General features: G+C 41.4%; 1 long non-coding RNA gene across 1 annotated transcript; it reads right to left on the bottom strand.

The window, feature by feature from the left end:
* Positions 1–8,376: 8,376 nt before the first annotated feature.
* On the bottom strand, positions 8,377–20,963 carry LOC117801001. The gene is made up of 3 exons (XR_004623279.1): positions 20,646–20,963; positions 10,174–11,908; positions 8,377–8,798 (listed from the first exon to the last, which is right to left on the bottom strand). It is a non-coding gene; the product is annotated as an uncharacterized LOC117801001 (long non-coding RNA).
* Between the last annotated feature and the right edge of the window lie 3,327 nt (positions 20,964–24,290).

Raw genomic sequence — 24,290 nt, 5'->3', positions numbered from 1 at the left:
GTAAGAGGGAGAGAAGCACACTCTGTGCTGAGTGCGGAGCCCAACTTGCGGCTCCATCCCATGACCCTGAGATCATGACCTGAGCCGAAATCAAGAGTTAAGACGCTTCATGGACGGAGCCACCCAGGGCCCAAAACCTCAGTACTTCTGACTTGATTGCTTTATCCTTCCATCCACCCTGCTCTGCCTTTGCCTAACCTGGGTGTCACTGTAGCACCCTTGCCTCCTTCTGGTCTCCTTATCCCCAGCCTGAGTTCTCTATAATTGGCAGCCTCACACTGCCATGGTGATATTCCACAAATAATATTTGCCACAAATAATATTCCAAAACTGTAGATTGAACTATGTAACCTTCCTCTGAAAGGATGCAGTGGTTCTCTATCTCTCTTTGGGGCCATACCTCATCTACTCTGGCCTCCTGCTCTTTATACCTCTTTGCCTTTGCCATTATTCCCATCAGAAATACTTTTTCCTACATTTCATGCTTATTAGACATTGTAGTCATCTTTCAAGCCCCAGCTATAATGCTGTCTTGCTTATGGAGCCTTCTTATGCCTTCCAAATGAAGTCTGTTTTTCCATGCATTTCTCCATTTCTTATACCCTGAATGCTATATGGTTGGTGGGTTAGACGGCCACCTTCTCTTGAAACTGTCAATTTTACAGCAGATGGTTCTTACTTATTGTGGGATCTGAGATGATCTCAGTGTAGCACCCTGCTTGTTCCACTGGAGACAAACCTGCTTTCTTGAATTAATCGAATTGGGCAAGCCATCTACCAATTTTGATCCCCAGTTTCCTCACCTTACAATGGGTTAATAACACATTTACATGAGGAATAAATAAGGATTAAATGAGATGACATGAGATAAGGCCTCGTTATTTGAATGCTTCTTGTGGTGGTTGGCATGTAGCCTGCCTCCAATAAATATTCTAGGAATCTGGTTTTGTTTTCTAGATTGTCTTTTAGTAATAACAGGGTTCCACCACCTCTCTTTGTACTTATTTTCATTGCATAATGGTATCATAATAGTCACCATTCTTTCTTTCTTGATTTTTAGAGGAAAGCACTCCTTTGGTTTTTTGTTTCTAGATGGCTTTCATATGTTCTCTCTCTTTTGAAATTAATAGCTTTCATTTTTTTAAAAGCAGTTTTAGGTTCACAGAAAAATGGCATGGAAAGTACAGAGTTCCCATATACTGCCTCCATGCCCGACCTCTCCCACTCTCAACATCGTCACCAGAGTAGTGTATTTGTTATAGTCGATGAATCTACACTGACGCGCCATTATCACCCAAAGTCCACGGTTGACATTAGGGTTCACTCTTGGTGTTGTACATTCTGCGGAATTTGGCCAAATGTATTATAACATCATACAGAAGAGTTTCCCTGCCTAAAACTCCTCTGCATTCTGCCTGATCATGGCGACTTCTTCCTTAAGCCCTGGCAACCACTGATTGATCCTTTTACTGTCTCCTTTGATTCACTTTTTCCAGAATGTCATATAATTGGAATTGTACAGTATGTAGACTTTTTAGATTGGTTTCTTTCATTTAGCAGTGTGCATTTAAGATTCCTCCATATCTTTTCATGGCTTGATAACTCATTTTTTTTAGCACGATCAGTTTTAATATAATACATTTCTAAAAAATACTGTCTTGACCCAGTTTTGAAGCCATGGCTAGAGAGACAGTTCTGTTCCCCTTATTGAGCAGTTGATTAAATCCACATCCCTAGTCTTCTCACTTATTAGTCTTTCACAGTCTGGACCAGTTACCAGACAACTATGGACAGCCCCTATGTCCTAGAGCCAGCTGAAATTATTCAAAACAGTAGTATGTTTTAAAGCAATAGGTTAAAGGATATTGACTACTAAATCACTATTGCCACTTACCAGATGTTAATCAACCAACCAACCAATCAGATATTTATTAGGCACCTAATATTTTTCTAGACTCTATAGGAAATAACAAGGAAGTAAAAGGATGATCACTGCTTCCAAAGCATTTATAGCCTATTTTGAGAGATAATTTAAATAAAAATGTAGTGCTGGCTTTGTGGTAGTGACTGTAAGTGTAATAGAAATCAGGCAACAGGAGTTCATATGGATTACAGTCACTGAGAAAAGAGTCATGGTTGGATGGCATGAGGAATAAAAAAGAAGAAATGTAAGGCATCAGATAGAGCACCTTTCTGTTAAGTGCCTCAAGCACTGTAAGCACAGTATTTATTACATTTATTATTACATGGCTGGCTCCTCAAGACGGCAAAGCAAGGAGCGCCTACAAAATAGTTGATTTGAAAGATCCAAAATACCCCAATCCCTGTATAAAAATATCATTCCCTCTGCTATAGACTGAATATCTGTGTTCTCCCCAAATCCATATGTTGAAATCCTAACTCCCATTGTGATGGTATTAGGAAGTTTGGCCTTTGTGAGGTGATTAGACCATGAGAATTGAGCCCTCAAGAGTAAAATTGGTGTCCTTATCAAAGAGACTCCAGAGAGCAACCTTTCCCCTTCTACCACGTGAGGACACAGCACGAAGACAGCCATCTGTGAACCAGGAAGGGGACTCTTAGCAGAAACTGACTCTGCTGCACCTTGATCTTGAATTTTCAAGCCTCCACAATTGCGAGAAATAAGTTTCTGTTGTTTAAGAGCCACCCAGTTTATGGTATTTTTGTGATATCAGCCCAAATGGACTCATGGACTAAGACACCTGTCATCTATCTACTCTTACCAAACCAAACTATTTATTTCATTTGGCTCTAGAAAACATTTAATCTTTAAGAGATATTACAAAAGGAAAATGTTTCTAAGGAGTCAATAGATGGTTATAACTTAGGTGTTCATCCATTCTTTTATGTAAATATTTAATTTATTTATTCAACAAGTATATATCGTGTCCCTATGCTATGTCAAGTATTATGCTGCATCATGGGTATAAAAAATGAGTAGGCTATAACCCCTGCCTCAAGTAGGTCAGAGTCAGTGAGAAGGACAGATACGTGTATGAATGATCACCATACAACGGGATACATGCCATTTTACACATAAGAAAGGAGAGATGGGGGATCCTGGAGACCATGGGGTAGTGTGAGACTGGAACTGAGTATGGGAACTGGTCATGCGGAGAAGAAGGGGGAGGAAGGTTTCTTATTCTTTTTCTTCATTTTGCCCCTTTGCTTTCCCTCCTGAACAATTCTCCACAAAGTCTTTAGGGAGGACTGAGCCTACCAGTTGTCTCTCTCTCTCTCTCTTTTTTTTAGAAAGAGGGAGTGGAGTGGTGGGGCAGAGGGAGAGGGAGAGAGAGAATCTTAAGCAGGCTCCACACCCAGCATTGAGCCAAAGGGAGCCCATGCAGGGCTTGATCTCATGACTCTGAGATTATGACCTGAGGGGAAATCAAGAGTCAGATGCTTAACTGACTAAGCCACCCAGGCGTCCCCTATCAGTTGTCTCCATGAAGTGAGAGGAAGCCTCTGTGGTCCTTCCAAACAGAGGGAGAAAACTGTCCACACAGCTGGTTGCAGCCCAGTTTGGGGTGTCGGAGTCAAAACGAGGCAAGCAGGTGGTGTCAGAGTTCAAGCACAGGAGGAAGGTGTCTGCAGGAGGAGGCTATAGTGGCCACAATAGAGATTGATCAGTAAATATATCCAGTATAATGTGAAGCAGATTTTCCACTGCTGGAGAAGGGAATTCTACGCATGGGATCGGGAAAATGAGATTGAACAATATAGTGTTGTATTAGAATTGAGGGTTTCAGTGTGAACTCATGATTTTCAATATGTGGAGAGAGATTCAGGAACAACTATAAGAGTATGCCTTTTGTTTGTTTTGTTTTTGTTTTTGTTTTTGGTGTGTGTATATATACTTCCCAGTCCTGTACTCCAAGGGTCAAAACCTGTAGCAACGAACACACCAAACACCCAGATCTTTGGCTGATTCAATAACCAGACAAGGAAAGAACAAGATGAGTCTGCAATCTTGTCGTCTTGGAAGCAATGAGTTCAAAGAATGATGAGAACATGCCAAAAGGACGTAGGATCCAGCTTGATGGGGCTCCCACTGGCTGATCCTGGAACAAAGTGAGCTTCAAAACAAGTAACACTGGTAACAGATTATATATAACCTTTTGAATAAACCAGGAGTCTGTGAACTCACGCTGATATACATAACTGAATAAATACATTGAAAGTTGGATGAGGAATGGGACAACTTTGTAGGTTGACTCATTCCTCACAAAATATTAATTACAAAAGGAAGAAAAAGCACTTTTCAGTGGAGAAGCCTGGCAGAAACCACTTTAATGAAGTAATCAATGCTAACATCATCAGCAGTAGGAAAAACCCAAGTCATGCGCAGCCTGACTATATACAATGAGACATGTGGCATCATTTCTTTGATATTCTGGCCCGATGTGTAAAAACCTGATCTTACCAGACAAAGATAATGGGAGTCCATTCTACAAAACTGCCCTGGAATTTTCAAAAGTGTCAAGGTCACCGAAGTCAAGAAAACACCGAGGAACCGTTCCATGTTGAAGAAGGCTCTAATAACTACATGTATTTCATGATTCTGATTGGACTCTCCTGCTGTAAAGGTTGTTTTTGGGAAACTGAGGAGACTTGAATGGGATCTGTGGATTAGATGGTAGTAATGTATCAGTGTTGATTTCCTAATTTTGATGATTGTATTTGATAGTATAAGAGAAATATATTGAGAGTTTAAAAATAATATAGAAGACTTATCTGTGTTTATAGGATGTATAAACTCTGGTACTTAGGGATTCAGGATATCATGTTAGCAACTTATTCTCCAGTGGTTTTGGGAAAACAGTTATTTGTACTCTATGTACAACTTTTCTGAGTTTGAGATTATTTTTTTTTAAAAGTTGGGAGAGAGAAGCCCCCATGGAAAGACCTACACATGTTATCAGCTACCATGCTAGTGGGGGCTTCTTGGATAGACCATTGAGAACACAGCTCTGGAAAATACAGCACCAGGGGGATTTTCCCATCATGGCTCCAAGTGCAGAGCGGGGGCAGGGGTTCTAGGGCTGTGGCGTCCAGGCCTGGCTTTGCAATTCAACGTGCGATGTCTTTAGAGAAAGCACCTACTTTCTCTGGATGGCTCTTTCCTCATTTGTAAAATGAGAGGTTGACGTAGCTCCCTTTCACTCTCAACTTCAACACTGTGATTCCAGTTTTTAATGTATTATAGCTCACCACCAGCTCTGTGGTGGTCTTTGTTCCACAGCTCTCCGTTCTCTGTATCGAGCTATTCCAGGGAGGTCTCTAACTAATGTGGGGCTGCCTGATTTGGCAGTTTGGTCACCTTGGCCTGATTTAATTCTCCTCAGGAAGGAGGATTAGTTTCTCTGACATGTAGAACTCCAGGAAGGGAGCACACCCTGGTGTAATAGCATGGTGATGGCCTTCGAGATAAATCCATACTCTCTTCTGGTGTGAATAATTTCAGCAGCGTGACTCGAGGCTCAATTGGGTACTGGCCACAGAGAACATTTCGTTGGAGGGCCTCCAAATATTAATTCTGGAGATGCTGGTGGAGCCAGAAGGTGACGAGCCAGATGGGCAACACTGGTCCACGAAGGGATTCTCATCTCCCCACACTCAGGCCGGTCTGAGTTTTGGAACTCACGAGGAAGCTTTAGCAACCTCTGTCCACGCACTTGCCAACCACACATAAAACTCAGTCATTCCAGTTGACGGTTTGCCAAAGGAAATTAATATGCCGTAGTGTGCTGAGAATGCTCTCTACTTATAATAATAACCAGACTTCAGAGAATGAGAACAAGATGCAAGACTACTGAAAAATAAAGGGCAATAAACGGTATGTCATATTTTTTCATATAGTGTACATTTCCAAATTCCAAAGGCAGTAGATTTTATATACAATTTAACTAGGGGTCTTTCTGGTGAGTATTTGTTATTAAGAATTAGTGATATGTCAGGGGGACTTGGTTGCTTCAGAATGAACACCAGCAGGATTTAGAAATTTCTTTGCCAAACTACCCCAGTGCCTGGCACAAAACTGATGCTCGATAAACATTCATTGAATGCGGACAGAAAATAAAGTATTAACCAGGGATGATGGTATTCATGGACGTGGGCTCAGGCTGCTGACTATGTTCTACAAACATTTTGCAATTTAGGTTCTCTGTAGAATTCCAAAGCAGATAGAGATTTAATAAGAATTAGTTAAAACTAACAACGAATGTTTCCTGCATGAAAGGGAGAGCTTGATGTGAGAGAACTTTCTTCATTAGCTGGAATTCTATTTCCCTTTTTATTTCTTGGGCTCCAGGTAAAAGAGTTTTAGGGATATTTCCTCCTCCACACCCCACCCCTCTCATCCAGCAGGTGAGGGCACCGTAAACTAAATGATGTTTCTTTATGTGGGCACTGAGATTTCTCGAGTGCAGCTCAGTCCTGCCACAGGGATGATGGCTTGTTGATAAAGCTTGGGTAATGAATAGCCCAAGATTTATTTTCACATTTATTTAGGACAGTCTTCTCACTGTCACTGTGCCAACGCCATCAGTATAACTAGATGTTGCATAAAAAAGCACAAGCTTTGGGGAAAAAGGCAAAAGCCTGAGCTTAAATGTCTGCTCTGTCATTCACCAGTTGCATGACCTTGGCCTGGCTACTGAGTAAATCTGAGCCTCATTTTCCTCACAGGGCTGCTGTGCCAGTTAAACAAGATCACATTTGGGCAGCCTGGCACCTAGTAGGCCTGCAGTGTTAATTTCCCCTGAGTTAATTTCCTGTAGGCCCACTTTGCTTCCCATCACCTTGGCTTTCTTGTTTCCTGCCTGTCCTTCCCTGTGCCCTGCTCTCCTGGCCCTAACCTGAGGTGGATCAATAATCACCAGCTCAGGGCACAGGTGGACCATTCCTGTGTTACCCCATCAGTGTCTCCTTGGCCATCTCCTAGAGGAGGTAAGAGTTTGTGATTTCTGGAGGTGCTCTAGGTCACCTTATGCCAGAACAGAAGTCTGTTACTTTGTACCATTATGACTTCAATAGAAACATGTACACTTTCTGGGGGATGCCTCTGCCTTTGCCTCAGGTCATGATCTTGGTCCTGGGACAGAGCGCTGGCGGGGGGCTCCCTGCTCTTCAGGGAGGCTGCTTCTCCCTCTGCCACTGCCCACCCCCCTGGCTTGCACGCATGTGCGCTCTCTCTCAAATAAATAAATAATAGTAAAAGGAAACATGTATACTTTTTAAGCTCACTTTTGTGATTGAGTTCACATGCCTGCTCAATTCATATACCGCCACCATCAGATTTTCCCTCCGGGGCAGGTTTGAATTGCCTTGGCTCAGTTCCTGTGTGTGCTGAGGGTGGCGACACCAGCCATCAGTGCAGTTGACATTCAGTACCACGGTCACCTCCAAACCACTAAGTGGCTGTCACCTATCATTAGTGTCATTAGATATTACGGTCTGTGTAGTTATTGATTATTATGTTTTGCTGAAGTATAGTTGGCACACAGCGTTGCATTGTTTCCGGTGTGCCACACAGTGAGTGGACGCGTCCGTACATTATGCTGTGCTTACTGCAAGTTATTATGGTCTGTTTTGAAACGGCAGCCAGAGTGGAGTGATTCTTTAAAATTTGTCAGGTAATAAATATTCTCCTGCTCAGTGTCATCCAGGGGCTTCCCATCTTCCCTGGAATGAAAGTCAGGGCCTTACATCTCGTGGCTTAGGGGGCCCTAAGGGACCTGGCTCTGCCTACTCTGCAACCTCATCTCCTCATTTCCTCCCTTATTCACTGTGTTCCACCCCCACAGGCCTCATTCTTGTTTCCCCACCACATGGAAGTCGTAGTCCCACCTTAAGACTTTCCCTCCCCTTGCTTCCCAGGCCTGGGTGCCCATCCCCCCACATAGACAAGTCATTCTAGTCTCTGCTTGAATATCCTCTCTTCAGTGAGGACTTCCCCCGACTACCCTGTCTATATTAGGGCCAGTTAATTAGCAGTACCCCTTTCTGTCCCTTAATCAGCTTACTTTGCGTATGCATACAAACATACATTTGGTACTTGTTCAAACCTTGTCTTTCCCTCTGGAATGTAGGATCCCTAGAGTGTAGGGATTTTATTTCCTTCACTGCACCATCTCCAGAGCCTAGAATGGTGTCAGGCCTAGAGAAGGCCCTCAGTAAATGTTTGGTGATTGAATGAAGAGATATATTCATTCAGGATTAGCCCTGATATGTTCCGTGGTTTGGTTAGAGATGGACTGTGGAAACGCTTTTGCTCTAAAGACATCAAGATACTATGTCTCCATAATAAGGACAAGAACAACAGCAAAGTAATAGTTTCAATTTATTGAGCCTTATGATGCCTTGCTCAGTAGGAATCTACAAGTTGGTTGTGATCATTCATGAGCTTATAATTTTATCACTTCGGTCTATGAAAAAATATGCTATAGTTTATTATTAGGTTGTTACAAAGAGAATGTGCAGTCTTTAAACTACTGTACTAAGACAGTGCATCATGGAAATGATGCTCTCGTTGGCTGAAGTACACAGAACGTTGTGCCACAGAAGGTCCTCCTACGATTTTAGTCTTTTCCCTAACACATGCCCCAGCAGGACACCCTGACACCTCCCTCCCCCCATCTGCTGAACAAATCTAGACAAAGCATCTGGGAGCATATGTTTGGGTTCCAAAACTTGAGTGCTCGGATGCGACGGGTCTGGTTCAAATGTTTACGGCCTTGAATAGGTTACTTAGTCTCTCTGCCTCGGCTTTCTTATGCCTTGAAAGGGGAGAAAAATAATACCAATGTCAGCTATGTACTACGTGATGAGTACATGAAATAATATATAATGTGATTTGCATAAAGTCATCCCTCAACAATGAGTGGCACAACATTTTTGTGTGGTTGACATTTTTAATCTCAAGTATTTGAGATTAAGAGGGTCAGTTCTTGTTCTCCCCTCCCCGCAAAGTTCTTTTCTAACATGAGACAAAGAAATGCTTTTCTTTGGGAAATATATTTAAAATCACACAGGTCAGTAGAAATTCATACAGACTTGTCAATACACAAATGTAAGATGGTGGCAGATCTCTGCTCTGAAAGATGCCTTTTAACTCTAAAGGACACTTGTCCTCACAGCTTTGACTATGGCCCCCGCGTGACCCTAGCACCTCAGGTCTCAACTCTGGGGGGTAGTGAGTGACTCTTCAGAATTTGTTTTTGTAAGCCATTCTTCCTGATTTTTTCCCCTTGTTTGCTTTGTCTTTGCTTTTGCTTTTATTTTTAGCACAATTTGGACCAATTGCCCATAGGAAACCTTTTTTCCCCTCTGAGAGGTGTGGGGGAAACAGTTCCAGGAGCAGGCCTAAGGAATGGCTGGTTTCCCGGGACCTGGGGTCAATGGGAGAGCTCACTGGGAATGCATTCAGCCTGGGGGCCTTTTGTGTCACTCAGAGGGAGACACTAACAATTCCTGTTCTTCTCTTAACCACAAGTGAAAGCGTGTATTACTCACCTCACCTAGGTACTGGGCCAATTACCTTAGTATTCTCTCTATTTAGCATCGGCTTTCATTTGGAGGAAGAAATATATATTATTTCAAATGGTTAAACACACACACACACACACACACATGCATATATGAGGCTAAAGAAGATGCCGAGAGAATAAAAAAGTAAGATAATGCAAGGAGATATCCCTGAAATGACCTTGAGTCAACTTTTTGAGGCAAAATTGCTCCATAACAAAACTTCGTCTCTCCAGGGGAAATTTTATAGTCATATAGGACATGTTAGTGCCGAAGTCCGCAGGAACCCAGGTGTATATGTGTGTGGGGGTGCAGGGGTACCAGGATAAAGGGAGGACAAGGAGCAGATATTACTTCAACAGAAATCATTTCCTATTTCTTGCATATCCTCCCACTCACAATAAAATACATGTCTCCAAATTACACGTCAGCTGTTTTCAGTGCCTGAGACCAAATGCCTAGGCTGTGATTTTTTTTTCCCCCAGCAGGAAACTAGGAAATGAGTCATAAAACATTAATACTGCCTTAAAATAGCTTAGGGTAGGGTGATCCCAAGATGAGCTCAAGTTGAGCACCAGAGGGAAGGAAGCTGCACCTCCAGGAGAAATTTCATTAAAGAGGACTCACCCTTTTCCACAGAGGGTTCGGGGTCTGGCTTCTTCACGCTGGGCGGGCTGTGTCATGCTGAGTGGGAATCCTGGCTGCTTCACACGTCTGCCGAGTGCTCCCCTTCTCAGAAACAGAACTGTAGATGGGAGGCAACCTCTTTTTCTAAACAATGGGATTCTCACACATCAGCGGGGCCTATCGTAAGGTGTTTTTACGTTTCTACCAAGCTTAACCTTCACCAAATTTAGGACTTCACTAATCTGGACACGTGATAATGTAGGCGCAGCCAGGCTGACATACAGAGTGGTGGTTACGTGCACAGGTCTGGGAGCTAGACAGATCTAGGTTAGAGTTCTGGCTTTGCCTTTTATTAGCCGTGTTCTTGGACAACTTCTTTACCCTCAGTTTGTTTTCTCTTCTGTAAAACTGGGACGTTGACAACTATACAGTAGTTTGGAGGATTACATGAGGCAATGAATGCACAATTGTCCATGATTAAAAAGTAAAGTCATACTCCCTTTCAGAAATTAATCCTTGGCCCTTATCTTAGTGATTGTAGGAAGGCCAGTTTTCTTTTGGATTCCCTTTCCCCAAGTTATTTCTGGGAATACCAGAAAAAATACAAGTCCTGCAAATTAATCCTGGTAGTTATTATTTCTCTAAAAGATGTCTCTTCCAGATATCCCCTATAACCCCCTTGCCATTGCATACCTCACTTTTCTGGACTTGAATCAGTTAGAATGAAGCCACAGCTAGCCATATAGTGCTTTTGTGTGGGTCAGCAAAAGGTGTTCCCCCTAGATAGGGTCATGGTTTCTTGGAGAAGACTAGTCGTTCGGATGAGTTAGAAAATGGTGTCCCCTTTATCCAAATGCACTCAGCTCCATCTTAGGATTCATGGTTTGGTGAGGGAGTACAGGCTGGATTTCAGGCCCCATCCTTCATATTCCCCAGACACTTTTGGGCAATAAAAAAACCCAATACAATCATGACCAACAGGGCAATCCCTTGTTACATGTAATGGAAAATCCTAAAGTAATACTGGCTTAAACAAAATAATAGTTTATTTCCTGCTCATGCAAATGAAGTAAGCCTTCTAGGACTGATTTGACCATTTGATAGTGTCATAAGAGCACTAGGTTCCTGTTTTTCTGTTCCACCTATCCTCAGTATATGGCTTCCATCGTTAGGGTCATCAGATGGCCCATAATAACCATGGAGCTCACACTATTTTATCCAAATCCTAAGTAGTAGGAAGGAGAGGGTATGAATTGGGCATGTCCCTGTGCTTATAAGGATCATTTTGTATAAATCTTACTGACCAAAAAATAATCATACGACACATGTGTCTGAAAAGGAAACAGAAATGTTATCTTTTTAGCTGGGTACATGGTTATATGGTGACTCCATTAGTGAGCAGGAGGGGAAAATGGATATTGGAGGTAGGCAACTAGTAATTTCCCAGGTCTTTCTTGCTCCCAGTTCTACTTTGCTCTAAACATCGGCCCAGTCACTCCCTTACCATTACCCCACCTCCCCACTCAAAACCACTGAGTCTTATTTGATGAAGTCTAATTGAATACAAAGAAGAATAAAAAAATAATACTACAGAGAGCTGAAGGAAGTTAAAGTGACCCATTAAGTGGGTTCTAGAGTCAGATTCCTTGTGTCCAAACAGTGGCTGTATAATAATTCTTAGCAGGAAACATTCAGTAGCTTTTTCCAAAACTTTCTGGGATTCTGGTTTTCCAATCTGCAAAAAAATAGGGTTGATATGAATTAGCATTCTAAGGGGTTTAAGAGAAGACAGGCTATGATATACTTCTGGCTGTTAGTTTCTCATAGATACCATTTATAGGAATATTATATATCCTTCCATTCTGCAGTGATATTTATGAAGTCCTTCCTAATGTCAAAAGACCAACCAACTCTTACTGCTCGCTGATCTTTACCCTTGGTTTGCTCCATTGTGTCCTTGACCAGCTGGAAAATTTGCATTTGAACAATTGAGTATAATTCTCATTCTTTGTGGCAAATCAAAGAGTTCATTTGCTTACCTTTGTCAGCTATTATGCGTCAAAACTATTTGCCAAAAATAAATGGCAGGAAGAGAAACAACAGAGGAGTGAAGATTACACTTTCTTTGAGAGTGTCTGTGGCATCCAGCGCCCTTGTTCCTTGGCACCCCCAGCTCTCATGTGTTATCCATATAGCAGTATGTGGAATATAGTGGATGGCCAATTAAATGCTTATCTTCTAAATTTTTTTATTTTGAGGAAAATATTTTAGAGACATCAAATATGAGTCAGTATTGTGGCCAATAACATTAAATGGGTTAGAAGTATAATTAAAAATCACACTAATTGATTCAGAGAAAGTCCTCAATAAATGTTCAGTGAAGACGTAAAAATAATGATATACACTATTCTTAATGGTAATTACTTTTGGAGTTTATAGTCTCTGACTCTCATTTGAAGGTCTTTGCTTTGCTCCCCACTGGCTTCCATGCAGGAGAGGTACCACTCATCATGAGACTGTCTAGAGATCGCAGTGCTTTTCACTTCAGACCCCCTGTGTTAGCCTAGGCATGAGATTCGTGGGGGTCCTCCCCTTCTTCTGTCCAAGGCCATGTTGTTTCCCACCTGACAGTGGAAACTTTTATTCCCTTCAGGGAAGCTCCTAACCCCGCCCAGAGATATGGTTTGAACTCTATTGTCCTGACAGGAGAATCAAAATGTTGAGAGTATATTGTTCAAAAAGTAGGCTTTTTCTAACTTAAGCAATGTTATGTGTGGGCCCTAAAATCTAGTCTAAATCTGTGTTTCAGCCGCTCATTTCTCAACATCTGCCAAGATATAGCATAGTTAAAGCTCAGTCAGGTTTATATTGTAGAAATAAACAAGATACGCACTATCTTAGTTTTGTCATCATTAAAATTTATGGTGATGTTCAGTTCTTTTCTCCCAAAAAACTATGGATAGGAACTTGCTTTGCATTATTAATAGCATATTTTCCTGGTAATAATTTCAACCTCCTACTCCCAAAAGGACGTCCCAAAGGTCTCTATCTGGAGAACAGAAAACTGCAAACCACTCCCAAATTGTACTTCTATTGCTTAAAAAGAAAATAAAAGTTCCTCCTTTACTGGAGACCTCACTACATACATACAGCTCTAGCAGTGGTCAACATATGATAGGCACTAAAATAGTAGCTGTTGTTCCTACCTGCTCTCTTTCTAAAAAAACGAAAACAAAAACAACCCCCCCCAAAAAAAAACCTTTTCATGGCTTTGAATAAAGGGCTGATGTAAACTAAGGTTACAGTATTGTAAAATCAACATAATGTAAAAGAAGAGACCTATGTTAATTGCAAAAGACAGTACATTACTGTGAGTTCCCTTGTAGCCAGAACAAAGAAAGGAAATGTCAAGCATTATAACTCGGAGATGTCCAAGCCCACTTACTCTTCATGGGAGCAATTTTTTCCTGGCAGTGCCTTCTTAAAGATATCTCTCCAATGGAATCTTCTATAAATGGCACTGAGAGGCATAATAGTGTCCTTGAAAACAGATTTACAAAATTTATACTAACAGGTTTCAGATGGCTATTTCTTGTAAGAGCTGAGAAAAGCTAAAGGCACAGGGCATTCATGGAACTTAAGACAATTCTAAGGGCAGCTAGGCTGATGTAGAGGTTGGCCTGGACTAACGGATAGACACAAGAATGCCTCAGGGAGTAGATAGATGTAAGCCTTGTGATTTAAGCTTGCTCCCCCAAATCATCCTTCCTCTCAGAATATGGTGGCCATTTGAGGATGGATGAACTCTCTGTCAATGTGTATTATTTTCAGAGGGTGTGATAAAGACCAAAGGAGTAATTGATAGAGTTGAATTTGGCTTTTGGAGATATCTTTTTAAAACAAGTTTGCTGAGTACATTGAAATACAAAGATAATGTTTGTAATGAAATGCAAGTTTATCTTTTCAAGTTTTTTTTATTGTAAAAATACAATAAATACAATACAGAAAATTGGTTAATAAAGAAAAACTTACACTCTTATACCACAATATGATTACTGTGGTGATTTTAAAAATATATCCATAAATTCTTTGATAATCCTCCTTTCAAAAGATATAAGCTAATTATTCCCCTTAAGTGAGGGCTGGACTTAGTGACTTGATTCTAACAGAATGTGGTGGTGGTGGTAATGTGGGGCTTCCAAGCCTTGGTCATAGGAAGTGTGTGGCTTCCTCCTTGATCTTGAACCATTTTCTTTGGGGGGGAGACAGCTGCCATTTTGAAAGGACACTCAGGGAGCCCTATGGAGAGGCCCACTTGGTAAAGAATTGACACTCCCTGTCAATAGACAGCAAGGAAATGAGGCTGCCTACCACCAGCAATGTGATTGAATCTTCTTGGAAGCAGATCCTTGAATCTCAGTCAAGCTCTCAGATGGCTGCAGTGCTAGCTGACAGCTTCACTATGACCTCATGAACCATTGTGTGATTTGTACTTTAACTCTGTTTATTAGTGTTTTTTTTATGCACAGAAGTTTTTAATGTTCATAAAGTCCAGTTTGTTTATTTTTTCTTTTGTTACTTTTGTCTTTGGTAATTTCAAAAAAAAATCATTGCCAATTCCAATTTCATGAAGACTTACCCTGTATTTTTTCCTAAAAATTTTATAAGTTTCAGGTCTTTTGTTTAGGGCATGGCCCATTTTGAGTTACTTTTTGTGTATGGTGTAACGAAAGGGTCTAACTTCATTCTTTTGCATGTGGATAGCCAGTTTTTCCAGCACCATTTGTTGAAAAGACTGTCTTTTCACCATCCAATGACTGTGGCACCCTTGTTGAACATCATTTTTTAAAAGATTTTATTTACTTATTTGAGAGAGAGACAGCGTGTGCATGGGTGAGTGGGGGGAGGGGCAGAGGGAAAGAATCTCAAATGGACTCCCTGCTGAGCATGGAGACTGTCATGTGGCTCTGTCTCACAACCCTGAGATCATGACCTGAGCCAAAATCAAGGGTCAGATACTTAACTGACTGAGCCACCCAGGTGCTCCTGAATGTCATTTGACCATATATGTGAGGATGCATTTCTGGACTGTTCTATTCCTTTGGTCTGCATGTGTGTCTTTGTGCTAGGACCATTCTATTTTGATTACTGTAGCTTTATAATGGGTTTTGAAATCAGGAACTGTGAGTTTTCTAGCTTTTTCCCTCCTAGGATGATGAGATACCATATGAATTTTAGGATGAATTTTTTTTTAAGATTTTTATTTATTTATTCGATAGAGATGGAGACAGCCAGTGAGAGAGGGAACACAAGCAGAGGGAGTGGGAGAGGAAGAAGCAGGCTCTCAGCAGAGGAGCCTGATGTGGGGCTCGATCCCATAACACTGGTATCATGCCCTGAGCCGAAGGCAGATGCTTAAACGCTCTGCCACCCAGGCGCCCCTAGGATGAATTTTTCTATTTCTACATAAAACATCATTGGGATTTTGATAAGGATTACATTATGCCTGGAGATTGCTTTGGGTAGCCTCAACATCTTAACAATGTTAAGTCTCCCCATCCATGAACGTGGGATATCTTTCCATTTAATTGTCTTCTTTAATTTCTTTCAGAAATTTTTTATATTTGTAATTGTACAAGTCTTTCACCTCCTTGGTTAAGTTAATGCTTAAGTATTATTCTTTTTGACTCTATTGTAAACAAAATTGTTTTCTTAATTTCATTTTCTAGATTGTTCATTTTTAATGTATAAAAATGCAACTGATTTTTTTTAAAAGATTTTATTTATTTATTTGACAGAGAGAGAGACAGCCAGTGAGAGAGGGAACACAAGCAGGGGGAGTGGGAGAGGAAGAAACAGGCTCCCAGCAGAGGAGCCCAATATGGGGCTCAATCCCAGGACTCCGGGATCACGCCCTGAGCCAAAGGCAGATGGTTAACGACTGCGCCACCCAGGGGCCCCAAAAATGCAACTGATTTTTGTGTCAACTATGTATCCTGCTTCTTTGCTGAATTTGTCAATTAGTTCTAACAGGGTTTTTTATGTGGAATCTTTAATTTTCTATATATGAGATCAGTCATCTGTGAAGAGAATCATTTTACCTCATCTTTTCCAATTTAGATGCCTTTTACTTCTTTTTCTTGCCTAATTGCTCTGGCTAGGACTTCCAGTGCTATGTTGAATGGAAGTGATGAAAGTAGACATCTTGCTTTGTTCCCATCTTAGGAGAAGCTTGTAGTCTTACACCACTGGGTATATTTGATGGTTTTTGTTTTTTTTTTTTCCCATATATTGCTTTTATTATATTGAGGTAGTTTCCTTCTCTTACTGGTTTTCTGAATGCTTTTATCATGAAAGGGTGTTGAATTTTTGTATCAATTGAGATGATCATATGGGTTTTTTTCCCTTCATTTTGTTAATGTGGTGTTTTATATTGATCAATTTTCCAATGTTGAACAATCCTTGCAAGCCAGGAATAAATTCCACTTGCTCTTGGTGTATAATCCTTTTACTATGCTGCTGAATTCGGTTTGCTAATATTTTGTTGAGCATTTTGCAACAGTGTTCGTAAGAGATATTGATCTATAGTTTTCTTTTTTTGTAGTATCTTTGTCTGCCTTTGGTATTAGGGTAATGCTGGTCTCATAAAATGAATTATGGAGTGGCCCCACCTCTTCAATTTTTTGAAAAAAATTGAGAAGGCCTGGTGTTAGTTCTTTTTAAAATTGTTGGTAGAACTCACCAGTGAAGTCATCAGCTCCAGGGCTTTTTGTTGTTATCATTGGGAGATTTTTGACTACTGGTTAAATCTCTCTACTAGCTAGAAGTCTATTAAGATTTTCTATTTGTTTTGTGGCTGAGTCTTGGTAGGTTTTGTGTTTCCAGGAACTTTTCCATTTCATCTAGGTTATTCAGTTTATCAGTATATAGTTGCTCTTTGCCCTCTCTTATCATCCTTCCTGTTTCTGTAAAATCAGCAGAAATGCTCACACTTCCATTTTTGATTTTAATAATTTGAGTATTCTTTTTTTCTTAGCTCACCTAACTGAAGTTTTGTCAATTTTGTTGATCTTTTTGAAGAACCTATTTTTGGTTTTGTTGATTTTCTCTATTAGTTTTCTATTTAACTTGTCTCTGGTCTAATGTTTATAATTTCCTTCCTTCCACTAGCTTTAGGTTTAGTTTGGTCTTCTTTTTCTAATTCCTTAATTTGTAAAGTTAAGTTATGGATTTGAGATCTTTCTTGTCTTTTTTGTGTCTCTTCTTGCATCTTTGCAGTAGTGGTGTGGCATTCAGTCTGAGTGTGGACAGCTTCCAGTAAGGAAGCTTAGAGATCTCATGTATGAATTTCAACTAAGTTTTACTTCATCAAAACTCACAAGTGTGCCAAGTTTGAAACAGCAGGGATGGTGGTCCCAGACACCTGGGAATCAAGACACCTGAGTTCAAGTTTTGGTGCTGCTGCTTCTTAGCTGTGTGACCTTGAGTAAGGTCAAGGCTCATTTTCCTCAGTTATTAATTTATGGGATAATACTCTTTACCTTATAAAGGGTGTAGTGAGGATACAATAAAATAGCTTTTGTCACAGTACAAAGTTAAGATATAAGGATAGTTATTATTTCTAGAACTATGAACTTCCTAGAGGTAGGAAACTCCTTTTTTCTCCTTTTAGTGAATGAGCTCCATAGCAGCTATGTTTGTACTTAAATTACATGTAGGGACCATGTATCTCTACCATCTAGCACATAATGGACACCCAGCAAATGTCCATTGAATGGAATAACTAATTACTTTACTTTGAATGGTGACTTGTGTGACCTTTGCCAAGTCATTCACCATCTGGATTTCTCAGCTCTGTCCCAACAGGCTCCAGGCCAGAAATCCCTTCAGGGGTCAGTTCTTTTCACAGCCAGAGCCAGCCACAGCACTAATGTTGGCCATCATCATGGAGAGGCCCCAGGACTTCACGAGATGCTATCCCACTGGGAGAACTGAGAAGACGTAGCAGAAAAACAAGCAAAAGGAGGAGTGTCAGCTTGTCTCTGCATTTCTTCTCTGCATTTCTTCATAATTCTTTTCATCTTTTTTGCTTCCCTAACACACACACACACACGCACACACACCTGTCTGCTCTCTTCTGTGCAGAAAGACACATGTGCACCTCCCAAGTAGCACTCTAGGGCTGGAATCCAAAGTCTTCTCTTATCTGTAATTCACTCTGCACTTGCCACTTGGCAGAACCTGCTAACAGCTCAGTGAGTGCTTTTATAGTCAGCACACACACACAATCGTAACACCGCTAATAAAGTTTTCCTTATTGTTGTAACTGTTGGCACAGGCAAAAGTCTGGGGAGACTGACTGCCTGTAAAGCTTCATTATGCTGCAAGAATATTTTTGATAGAATTTCAACAGCTCCTGACTGACTTCACCATGCAGTTTTTTAAAATCACCCCCTCCCCATTGGTCCTCAAACTCACGAAAGCATTCAGGTCAGTTGTTGAATATCTGAATCTTTCCGAGTAATTAGCAGGTAGAATTACCCGGTAGCCGGCATGTTTACTTATAATCTGTAGGCAGGGACCTCGGTGGGGGCAGTTGCCATCTTCAGTGGTCTCACAACCACGTCTAATTTCAAGTGTCAACAGAGTTTCTTTCTGTCTTTTGTTCTCACTTCCAGGTTGTGAGTTCTCCGTTTCAAATTCAGGCTCAAAGTAAGACAGATATTTGGAACATGTGAATTTCAAAGAAAAATTTCCCCCAGAAACCCAAAATATGTAAAAGCATTTAGGCGTCATCCCTCTATCCGCATGACTTGGCTAGGTTATATCAACTTACATATTCAAGCCAGATACACACTGCCTGATAAATGCAAGAGAAACATTCAGCCATTTACCAAGCAGAAAAGTTACACTTTGACAACTGGGTTGTGGCAGGGAGTGGTGCCGATGAGGGTCTTTTAATGCTCACTAACACTTGCCTAGTAATCTCAGTGGCTGCTACCACCGCTAGGTTTCTTGTTTTTAACTCGTATTCATTCTCTCTTAATTCCTTACTAAACTGCTTTCCAGTTCAAGAAATATTTGCCAAAACAACAGAGCCTATATCGCATACAGAACATGCCGACATTTACTGAGCCCCGGCTCAGGAACACATTTTTCCATTAGCAGAGTCTGGTCTTGGCTCACTTAAAAATTTTGTGACTGCTCTTGGGACCAGTCTTGGGGCAAGCTGCTGTGAGGTCCAGCTGACTGCTTCATTGTCATAAATGCCTTCCCTCTTTGAAGTCCCCTTGATTGGAGAAAATCATTCCATGTTTCATATTTAAAGACAGGATCCCGTTTTCTTCCTTTCCTTCTTTTTTTTTCTTTTTTTTTCCTTCTGACTCACATACAGACCCAAGATGTTGGGTTCCAGAAGCCCATATGTTAATTCACAGATGGCTTTTAGGAATGATTTTTTTTTTTTGTCATTTGAATCATTTAGGTAATGTGCTTTATTTTCCAATACAGGGTTTTTAAAAAAAAACAAAACATTCTAAACAGACATCAGTGTCATATGGTGCCTAACGATTTCTTCAGGTACTGCAATCAGTGTGATGCAGTAATGTTAGTGAGTGAGACACAAATTTTACTATGAGGTTTTTCTTGGACTTGCTTTCTTAAAGATTTCATTTAAAGTTGAATTTTAAAATGCTGCTGATACAACAGCTGGTATTCGGCATTCGATTTGAATTTATGTCTAATCAAGATAAATAGATTTTCTTCCTAGGTAAAAGAAAAACTATTATGGGGGGAGAAAAAAGAGTGATGTATTTGTAAGCAACACATTCCATTAAAAATTTTAAACTTTAATTATCATCGCTTTTTTATCGGGGAGGAAATACAAGAGCGTGCAGAGAAAAGTGTTTTCACGTGGCTTGTCATAGGCATTCAATATCTATTTGGCTCTTGCAGGTCATCATACAAAGGACCAAACTTGAGGGGAAAAAAAAACACTGGCAATTTACCTGTATAACATTTAGATGATTAAAAACCCTATCTCCCCACCCCACCCCACCCCCTTTATTAAGCAGCCGTCAGCAAATACAAGGTGATCCCTGTAATGTTTGGTATCAAGAACAGAAAAAGTATTAGAAGCCTCAGTATGATATAAGTAAGCTTCGTTGCCTAAGTCCCACTCTGATGGGGATTTCTGATAAATTCTGAGGCAACCTGACAGATGTGTCATGATGTCTAATCCCTATAAACACCCAGAGCTCTTGGAAAGTGGATGTTTTAAAAGAGCAAATTGGAAAACCCGCTGTTTTTGTCCTGAGCTTTTTCCTGCAGTGTCCACGCTGACCCCACATCCCTCCTTCTGCCAAGTGGTAGGAGATAGGCAAGATGTGAATCTAGGCAATAGGAAAACAGGAGCTAGCTAGGTGAAATTTCCCTGCCGCTGAAACAATAAAAACATAAAGACATGAACTCACCCAAGCTTGCCTTTCCCCAGCTGAAACCCTGCAGCTCTCCCATTTTAGGAAGAAGGCCTCCTTCCGCGGAACTGTACCGTGCCAGCGTGCCTGCCTACCGGAGGCAAGGAAATGCATTCTGGATTGGAGTCGGGGAGGGCCAGAGAGTAAAAGTGGGGATATTCTCATCATGCAAGAACTAAGAGCTGCCCCCTCAAGATCCTCCCAGGCCTGCTCCATGTTTCTGAGCTCTGGCCCACATTTCTGGATTGTATAAACGTGTTCTCAGAGCGCGGCGCGGTGCCGGATTCCGTGGAGGCCAGGAGGCTCTCACAGAGCCCCGCGACACCCTTGGGATTGCGCGCAGTTGTGAGGTCTGTTTCTGAGACGTTTGGACAACTGCCACGGGGAAGGGAGGGAGGAAACCGGGCCAGTTTGCATTCTGTTACAGACCAGTCTTTTGGATGACAGAATTCTTTCCAATCAAAATGCCATGGATTACTCCCTGCTGTGAGCTAATAGGGTGCTAATTAGCATATTTCATTTATTTACTTAACTGGGATAGAAACCATTGGGCACGTGGCCCACTTAGAATGGTTTCCCGGGGAAGCCATGAACTGCTGTAAGTGCTACCTCCATGCTTTAAGGACACCCGTGGACAGAAGCACAATGCCACCCTTCCCGCCCCCCTTGTCATTCTGTCCTTCGGGCCCCGCTCCCACCAAACGCACACACACAGCATAGACTGCGGCTTGAGTTTAATCCGGTCTGACTCACTAAGAATCTGAAACAAGAACTAAAATCTCACGACCGTTTCCAAAAGTTCATCTCCATGGATGCTTTTTGGCAACCACGTGGATCTTGACTCCGCTGCAACCATAAGGGCTCTGGAGGGTTAGCGGAAGCTGAGGTCTCTCCTGATCTCTGGATCATTATCTCCACCGGAGAGCTAAACTCACAGCGAGTGAGGATGGCTGCTGGAGGCCGGGTCCCTCTCTGGACTATTACTCGGACTATTAACTGTTTGCTATGTTTTCCTCCTTCTTTAGGAAGGATTCCCTTTAGAGTTCTCATGTGGCCGTGGAGTACTTTCACATTCCATGTCTGCCAGTCTCGCTAATGGGATATTTTCAGTTTATTCAGGGGCAAGCCATGAACGACGTGCAATGAAAACACAGCAGCCCAAACCCACTCAGCAGAGAGATGAATCCCAATCTCACACAGTAGGAATATTTCTCAGTAACTTGGTGGAAATAAGTACACGTGAAACACATATGTGGAAAGGTCCTGTGGTGTTTCTGTACAAACATTTATTGACCAAGGACCCAGTTAATAGCACTATGACCTGCCGTAGTGTCCAGGCCTAAAAATCTTGGAGTCATCATGAATGACTCTTCTTTCCCTAATCAGTTGCTGAATCTTGTCATTTCTACTTCCTGACTGCTTCCCAGCCACGTCTTCTCTTCTGCGTGTCCACTGTCACTGCCTCACTCAGGTTTAGGTCACCTGTCCCCTAGACCCTTGCTACTCAAAACATGCTCCATGGACTGGAGCAGCACCTCACCTGGCATTTCCTGGAAACTGAGAATGCAGTGACACCCCCGGACCAGGAAAACACCCGAGTTTGCATTTTAACAAGCCTCCTAGGTGATCTGTGTGCACATTACAATTTAAGGATCACTGAGCTCGACCACTAGGGCTGCCCGATAGCATGCTTCCGCCATCCACTTCCTTCTGCCAACATCCTCCCATGCCTTTCTTCATGGTACGTAGATCTGATTATGTCACTCTTCTTCAAAGTTTTCCATACCTCACTTCTGTGTCAGGTTTTCTGTACTCTCTCATGGTGGAAAATGTTTCTAGTTCATTCTAGATGACCCCAGTCACTTCATTTTCTTAGTCATTTCACACTGAAACTCATTGGTTGTGATTTTGCCAGTCTTTACTTTTCACCTCACTTTTCCTGGCATCACCATTCCGAGGGAATGACATAGCTGGATGGCATCATCTGGAAGTTAATCGGCCTTTCAGCGGTGTCTGTCCATGCTGGAGCGAGTCTTCATTGCCCACGCTGGTGCTCACCGAGCAGCCAGATCCCCGTGTTTCCATACTGTCCCCGATTTTATGGTCTTTACTGCTTTCTTTTGTGGTACTTCTCTGTGACAACCAGGGAGTCACGCTTGGGCCAGCTGGCCTTCTCTCTTTTTCAGTTAATTTATGAACCCATCTTGTGGGATTGGAAAGACTTCAGTGCTTTTTTTTTTTTTTTTTTGGTAGTTGAGAGAGATGCAGTGAGGCTGCCCAGATCTTCTGTAATCTAGACGCTTCTACAGCTGTCTCTATTATCCTCTAGCATTTGTGCCCGGGCACCTGAGGCTTTTTTATCTGCTTTTCAGCTCTTCTTCTCACTTCTTCTGCCACCCAAAGTTTAACAGTGTGCCTACTGGCATGCTTACCAACTGGAATAGCAGATTTCTCCAGATGGTCAGTCTTTACAGAACACATTCTTCACTTTTCACCTACATTGTGTATGGCTCTCAATCAATCAATCAATCAATCAATAATAATGATATTTTACCATATACTTACAAAATGCTTTGTGGTTGACGAAGCTCTTTAAGGTTCCCCACCCCCTCCTCAACTCATTCAGTTCACGTAGGAGCCCTGTGAGGTAGGTAAGGTAGATATCCCAGGATGTCATCCCCAGATGGAGAAACCTTATTTCAGAGATGTGAAATAACTTTTTGGGAATCATCTGATGCCTCAAAAGTAGAGGGAAAAATAACCTTGAGGACTTCTGACTCTGGACCTACCAATATTCCTGGCAATATACCACATAGAAAACTAATTTCTAGTTCTCTCACTCGGCTCACAAGGTTTTTATGCAGATCACTTAGACTCTCTGCATCCCTGCCAAACTCATGGCAAAATGCTTATGAGAATGATACTCGCTGCCAGGTAATTACGATGTGCTGTGAGCCCCCTGGGAGAGAGAAAAACTGTAGGTAGCATTTGCATTTCTCAATTTCTCATATTTTGTCCAGAAATTTCCTCCCACTTTATTTTTACACATTTTATTTCACCTCTTAGATATTAGGCAACCTGTCACGAGAGGACTCTTTCCATGCTTTCTTTTATATCTTCCCAGTAATTAGTGCAATATGGGGTAGACAGTTGGTACCTAATGAATGCATATCAAATTAATAAATAAAGAGAATCCTGCTCCTGTATTTGCTGAACCATATGAAAGGCTCTATAGCTCTGTGAAGTTTGTGATATGTCTTGTTGCTTTATTCAAAAGTGTCTTAATTTTAATATCACAAGCTGTTTCTTAATTTAAACCACTGGCACTCAACTTCACAGTTCCAGCTGTATCTTGCCAGAGGGTAACATCAAGTGGTCTTGCTGAGGGCAGCATCCTTCCAACTGAAATGGCTGAAAAGCTTCACGTATTTATTACGTGTGTATATATTATTTACTTACTTATTATATGCAGCAATTTATTATGCTCTCATTCAGGAGCTGCTTAGTTCCGTTGTTAACACATAACTTAATTAATCAATGAATTTACTTATTTCCTCACTGACTTACTTCAATCTTTCCCAGAGTGCTCCTCTGGAAGTCTTAACTAATTTCTCAAGACCTGATTTGAACTTTCCATCTCCA

Source organism: Ailuropoda melanoleuca, chromosome 2 (genome assembly GCF_002007445.2).
Source record: "Ailuropoda melanoleuca isolate Jingjing chromosome 2, ASM200744v2, whole genome shotgun sequence".
Taxonomy (NCBI): Eukaryota; Metazoa; Chordata; class Mammalia; order Carnivora; family Ursidae; genus Ailuropoda; species Ailuropoda melanoleuca.
The sequence above is the reverse complement of the archived record's forward strand: the minus strand, read 5'-3'. Positions and strand labels throughout refer to the sequence as shown.